General features: G+C 42.4%; 1 pseudogene; it reads right to left on the bottom strand.

Moving 5' to 3' along the window:
* Window positions 1–1,467: 1,467 nt before the first annotated feature.
* Window positions 1,468–2,316, bottom strand: LOC115206871 (claudin-8-like; annotated as a pseudogene).
* Window positions 2,317–6,267: the final 3,951 nt, after the last annotated feature.

The raw sequence follows: 6,267 nt of genomic DNA, 5'->3' as shown, positions 1-6,267 counted from the left end.
TTACATTAATACTAATTGGTGCATTACCATTACATTAATACTAATTAGTGCATTACCATTACATTAATGCTAATTAGTGCATTACCATTATATTAGTTCTAATTGTGCATTACCATTATATTAGTGCAAATTGGTGCATTACCATTATATTAGTGCAAATTGGTGCATTACCATTATATTAGTACTAATTATGCATTACCATTATATTAGTGCAAATTGGTGCATTACCATTATATTAGTGCAAATTGGTGCATTACCATTATATTAGTACTAATTAGCACATTACCATTATATTATACTATTAGTGCATTACCATTATATTAATACTAATTAGTGCATTACCATTATATTAGTACTAATTATGCATTACCATTATATTAGTGCAAATTGGTGCATTACCATTATATTAGTGCAAATTGGTGCATTACCATTATATTAGTGTTAATTGGTGCATTACCATTATATTAGTGTTAATTGGTGCATTACCATTATATTAGTGCATTACCATTATATCAGTACTAATTTGTGCAGTACCATTATGTAAATACGAATTAGCACATTACCATTATATTAATACTAATTATGCATTACCATTATATTATACTATTAGTACATTACCATTATATTATACTATTAGTGCATTACCATTATATTATACTATTAGTGCATTACCATTATATTAATACTAATTAGTGCATTACCATTATATTATACTATTAGTGCATTACCATTATATTAGTGCATTACCATTATATTAGTGCTAATTAGTGCATTACCATTATATTATACTATTAGTACATTACCATTATATTAGTGCATTACCATTATATTAGTACTAATTAGTGCATTACCATTATATTAATGCTAATTAGTGCATTACCATTATATTATACTATTAGTGCATTACCATTATATTATACTATTAGTGCATTACCATTATATTAATACTAATTAGCACATTACCATTATATTAATACTAATTAGTGCATTACCATTATATTATACTATTAGTGCATTACCATTATATTATACTATTAGTGCATTACCATTATATTAATACTAATTAGCACATTACCATTACATTAATGCTAATTAGTGCATTACCATTATATTAATACTAATTAGTGCATTACCATTATATTAGTACTTGTGAAGCCCTTTTTGTTTTGCCACATCGTTCCACAGCCATTGGTAGGACGCAGTAGAATTATGCTCAATATTTACACAATACACAAAACCAACTAGTATATTTACACAATTCACTAATGAATTAATGTTTCTCTCTAAACAAAATAATTAGAGATTTAGCCATTTCCAGCAATAGCCTTCTGGTCACTTCAGTGCCTCCATCGCTTGCTCCCCACATTTCAACAACGCTTGGATCCAAAGAACTACAATGAATTATATTCTATGTAATAATATGAGTTCAGTTCTATTCATTATACTTGGATCCAAGTAGGCAGCAGGTCATACGTGGTTGTTGTTCCGGGCTGGGTTTCTCATGGTTAGGAGCGTAGACCACAGACCTGTGTTGAGTTGGTAGGGTTGGTAGGAGAGTGGCCGGTATGCTGGTCCCAGGTCTGTGGTCCCAGCTGCTTGTTCACTCCAGGCTGGTAGACGTACCCAGGCCCGTTGGGGTTGTAGACCATCCTTTACGTCAACTTGTCTCCTACCCAGGGTGCGTGGTGACACAGCTGTATTGACCCCAGCCACAAACAGCAGAGCCGAGGTCACCCATTCAATGTAGAGCTCCTCTCCCAGTTCCCTGCGCTGGGCGACGATCAGCAGGAGGTTGTATAAGTCACGGATGACCACATGCGTCGTCCAGGAGACTGGGATGATGATGGTGACACAGTCCACGAGGAGCAGGCATCCCCCGGTCACCAGGACGATGTGCTTGGTCCGCGTCCGGTGGTCCACCACCTTGGTACTCTTCATCCCCACGGCAGAGGATCAGAGCGATGGCGGACACAGGTCTGCAGGGAGATAGAGCAGAGAGTCGTACACCTTACACTGCATCCTGATGTTGGCCTGTCTATAGCAGTTCATCCACAGGCCCTCCCAGCGCGTCTCCATGACGATGATGTTCTCTCCTCAATGAACGCTGTCACCTTCCACATGGGCAGGCCCCCGATCAGGCCGGATGAATCCAAAGACCAGCGCCACGACCTCTCAGCCTCGGAGTGATGCTTCTTCTCTACTCTCTCCTTGTCTTCATACACCGAGTCCGTGTACGACTTTGGCTGCTTTCTCATCACAGGCCAGGTCTACATAGGACTGAGGCGGTTTCCCGTAGACACTGTAAGCAGTGGCCATGTAGGACCCTTTTGTTTAACTAGGCAAGTCAGTTAAGAACAAATTCTTATTTACAATGATGGTCTAGGAACAGTGAGTTAACTGCCTTGTTCAGGGGGCAGAACGACAGATTTTACCCTCGTCAGCTCGGGGGGATTCGATCTAGCAACCTTTCGGTTACTGGCCCAACGCTCTAACCACTAGGCTACCTGCCGCCCCATGTTGGCTGGCTGTAGGTTAGAGAACTCAACCGAGGACTGGCGTGTGTCCGCGCTCTCCTCTCGCTCACCTCTGAACTAAATGAGAGGAACCAGATGACGAGGTGATACCACCCAGAGACTATGCCGACGACGCAATAAAACCCTTCTGGTTCAGGTGTTTTATGACATCAGATAAATGAAGGACGGGGAAACTGTCCGTACTTGATTTGACAACACAAACAAGTAATTTGAAAGCGGATTTCAACAAAGACAGTGATTCAGTGGTTTGAGAGATTAAGGAATGCGTTAGTTTTAAATGACACCGGAAGTGTCATACAAAAACACATAAATAAGCCTAACGTCTGAGTTTGTTTAGAGCTTTGATCGAAAATTCAACCATGATGCTACCCGAGCCTGATAAACCATACATTAAAAAAGCATTTAATGAGCCCTACATTAAAAAAACATTTAATGAGCCCTACATTAAAAAGGCATTTAATGAGCCCTACATTAAAAAGACATTTAATGAGCCCAAGTCACAAAAAAACACAAATTATTATCCAATGCATATAGCCTATGATCTAGGCTACTGCACATTACACACGACAGTAAAACATAAACGACCCATAGATGTAGCTAGCTATATGCAGGCTACTAGCTCCAGTAGGCTAATCTTTTGGAGGAGTGTGAACTGTATTAATGTATTGTATTATACTGTATGATATGGACTGGAAATACGCACATCGTTCCAACCATGATAAAGCAAGGAGGAAAACGTGATTCTGGTGCAGGACATGCTGCCTACAAAGTTACAAGTAACGGCTAGCGAATTTGATTTTAATGTTTTAAGATAATAGGGCCTATTTGTATGATTAGTAGACTGACGCATAAATACATTTCATAATATTTCCCTTAATGTTATACTGCTATAGTCTACCACCATCTGAATGGTTATGGGTCTGAATGGTTATGGGTCTGAATGGTTATGGATCTGAATGGTTATGGGTCTGAATGGTTATGGATCTGAATGGTTATGGGTCTGAATTAATAACTGCAGTAGCCTACCACCATCTGAATGGCCAGGTAGGTTAACGGTACTCAGCACTGCTGCTGCCAGCTGATTAGCTAGCTGTGTACTACAGATCTGTAGCTCTAAGGCCAGGCAGGTTAACGGTACTCAGCACTGCTGCTGCCAGCTGATTAGCTAGCTGTGTACTACAGATCTGTAGCTCTAAGGCCAGGCAGGTTAACGGTACTCAGTACTGCTGCTGCCAGCTGATTAGCTAGCTGTGTACTACAGATCTGTAGCTCTAAGGCCAGGCAGGTTAACAGTACTCAGCAATGTGGCTGCTGCCAGCCTAATAACTGGGTCATTGCTACAAAGCAGGGCCTTTTGGACCTCATAACTTTTTGGTGAAAAAAGTGTATATTCAAAAATATAATGTAGCCTAACAGGGTGAAATTTATGTGGGACACACAGAAAAATTGTGTTTATAATGGGTAGTTTTTTGTTTTTTTTTAACAATAAACTAACAGGGTGAAAAGTTATATCAGGGACACACAGAACATTTTAAATATAATAATAATAAATATAATAATCATGAAACGACGTTATTGATGAGAGAGAATTTAACTAGGGACTATAAAATAATGAAGAAAAATAGTCAATATTTTTATGACATATTTCTCATGGAAGTTAATGAATAACACCTGGAGGTCATTGCAAAAAGAGCTGACATCCATCGAAAAAACTAAAAGAAGTGTCCATCGTTTTATGTTAATGTAAAAGGACACCTGACCTTCTTTAAAGCCTTTCGGAATCCACATTTTACACTAAATAAGAAGTGATATTTCCTGAGGGGAGAAAAGGCACTACATTGTAGGAATGGTCGCCTACTGCCTACTAGCTGCCTACTAGCTGCCTACTAGCTGCCTACTAGCTGCCTACTAGCTGCCTACTAGCTGCCTACTAGCTGCCTACTAGCTGCCTACTAGCTGCCTACTAGCTGCCTACTAGCTGCCTACTAGCTGCCTATTAGCTGCCTACTAGCTGCCTACTAGCTGCCTACTAGCTGCCTACTAGCTGTCTGTATCTCTAACGATGGACTAAAAAGGTAGACATTTGACCGTATATATATATTTATAATATTGTGACCACTTGTATAAAGATTGTATTTTTTTAAATCAAACTGTAAATTTGACAAATTCAGAAAACATAGGCCTAAATAGACAGGTTTTTATATGTTGTGATGAAACTGTAGTGCTCAGGAAAAACCCAGAGGGATTCATAAACGCTCTTCCTCTTCACGTTACATTGTAATCATTTTGCAGACACTCTTATCCAGAGCGACTTACAGCAGGGAGTGCATACGTTTTCACACTGGTCCCACTGTGGGAATTGAACCCACAACCCTAGCGTTGCAAGTGCCATGCTCTACCAACTGAGCCAGACACATTGGGTCTATATTCTCTGTATAGTGCACTACTTTTACCAGGGCCCATAGGGGCTTTGGCACCCTATTCCCTGTATAGTGCACTACTTTTACCAGGGCCCATAGGGGCTTTGGCACCCTATTCCCTGTATAGTGTATGTATGGAATAGGGTGCCATTAGGGACTGAGTCATGATGACAAGGAGGATGCATGGGGAGAAGAGGGGGGGAGGGGCTGAGGGGGGAGAGAAAACAGGAAGAGAAACTAAAAACCAGTAGGACCAGTTGGGTCAGTCTGACATCATCAACGGGTTTTTAAACGTAATCACACCCCAGTCTCTACCTACAGAGAACAACAACCTGACTGACTCAAACTACCATGACCAGGGAAATCACACCCCAGTCTCTACCTACAGAGAACAACAACCTGACTGACTGACTCAAACTACCATGACCTGGGAAATCACACCCCAGTCTCTACCTACAGAGAACAGCCTGACTGACTCAAACTACCATGACCAGGGAAATCACACCCCAGTCTCTACCTACAGAGAACAACAACCTGACTGACTCAAACTACCATGACCAGGGAAATCACACCCCAGTCTCCACCTACAGAGAACAGGCTGACTGACTCAAACTACCATGACCAGGGAAATCACAGGTTAGAGGTTAGAGGAGGCAGGTAGCCTAGTGGTTAGAGGAGGCAGGTAGCCTAGTGGTTAGAGGAGGCAGGTAGCCTAGCGGTTAGAGGAGGCAGGTAGTCTAGCGGTTAGAGGGGAGGCAGGTAGCCTAGTGGTTAGAGGGGAGGCAGGTAGCCTAGTGGTTAGAGGAGGCAGGTAGCCTAGTGGTTAGAGGAGGCGGGTAGTCTAGTGGTTAGAGGGGGCAGGTAGCCTAGTGGTTAGAGGAGGCAGGTAGCCTAGTGGTTAGAGGGGCGGCAGGTAGCCTAGTGGTTAGAGGAGGCGGGTAGTCTAGTGGTTAGAGGGGGCAGGTAGCCTAGTGGTTAGAGGAGGCAGGTAGCCTAGTGGTTAGAGGGGCGGCAGGTAGCCTAGTGGTTAGAGGGGCGGCAGGTAGCCTAGTGGTTAGAGGAGGAAGGTAGCCTAGTGGTTAGAGGGGGGGCAGGTAGCCTAGTGGTTAGAGGGGGGGCAGGTAGCCTAGTGGTTAGAGGGGGCAGGTAGCCTAGTGGTTAGAGGAGGCAGGTAGCCTAGTGGTTAGAGGAGGCAGGTAGCCTAGTGGTTAGAGGAGGCAGGTAGCCTAGTGGTTAGAGGAGGCAGGGAGCCTAGTGGTTAGAGGAGGCAGGTACCCTAGTGGTTAGAGGGTAGGCAGGTAGCCTAGTGGTTA

This window comes from Salmo trutta, chromosome 13 (genome assembly GCF_901001165.1).
Source record: "Salmo trutta chromosome 13, fSalTru1.1, whole genome shotgun sequence".
Lineage (NCBI taxonomy): Eukaryota > Metazoa > Chordata > Actinopteri > Salmoniformes > Salmonidae > Salmo > Salmo trutta.
This window is presented reverse-complemented; position numbering and strand designations above follow the sequence as displayed.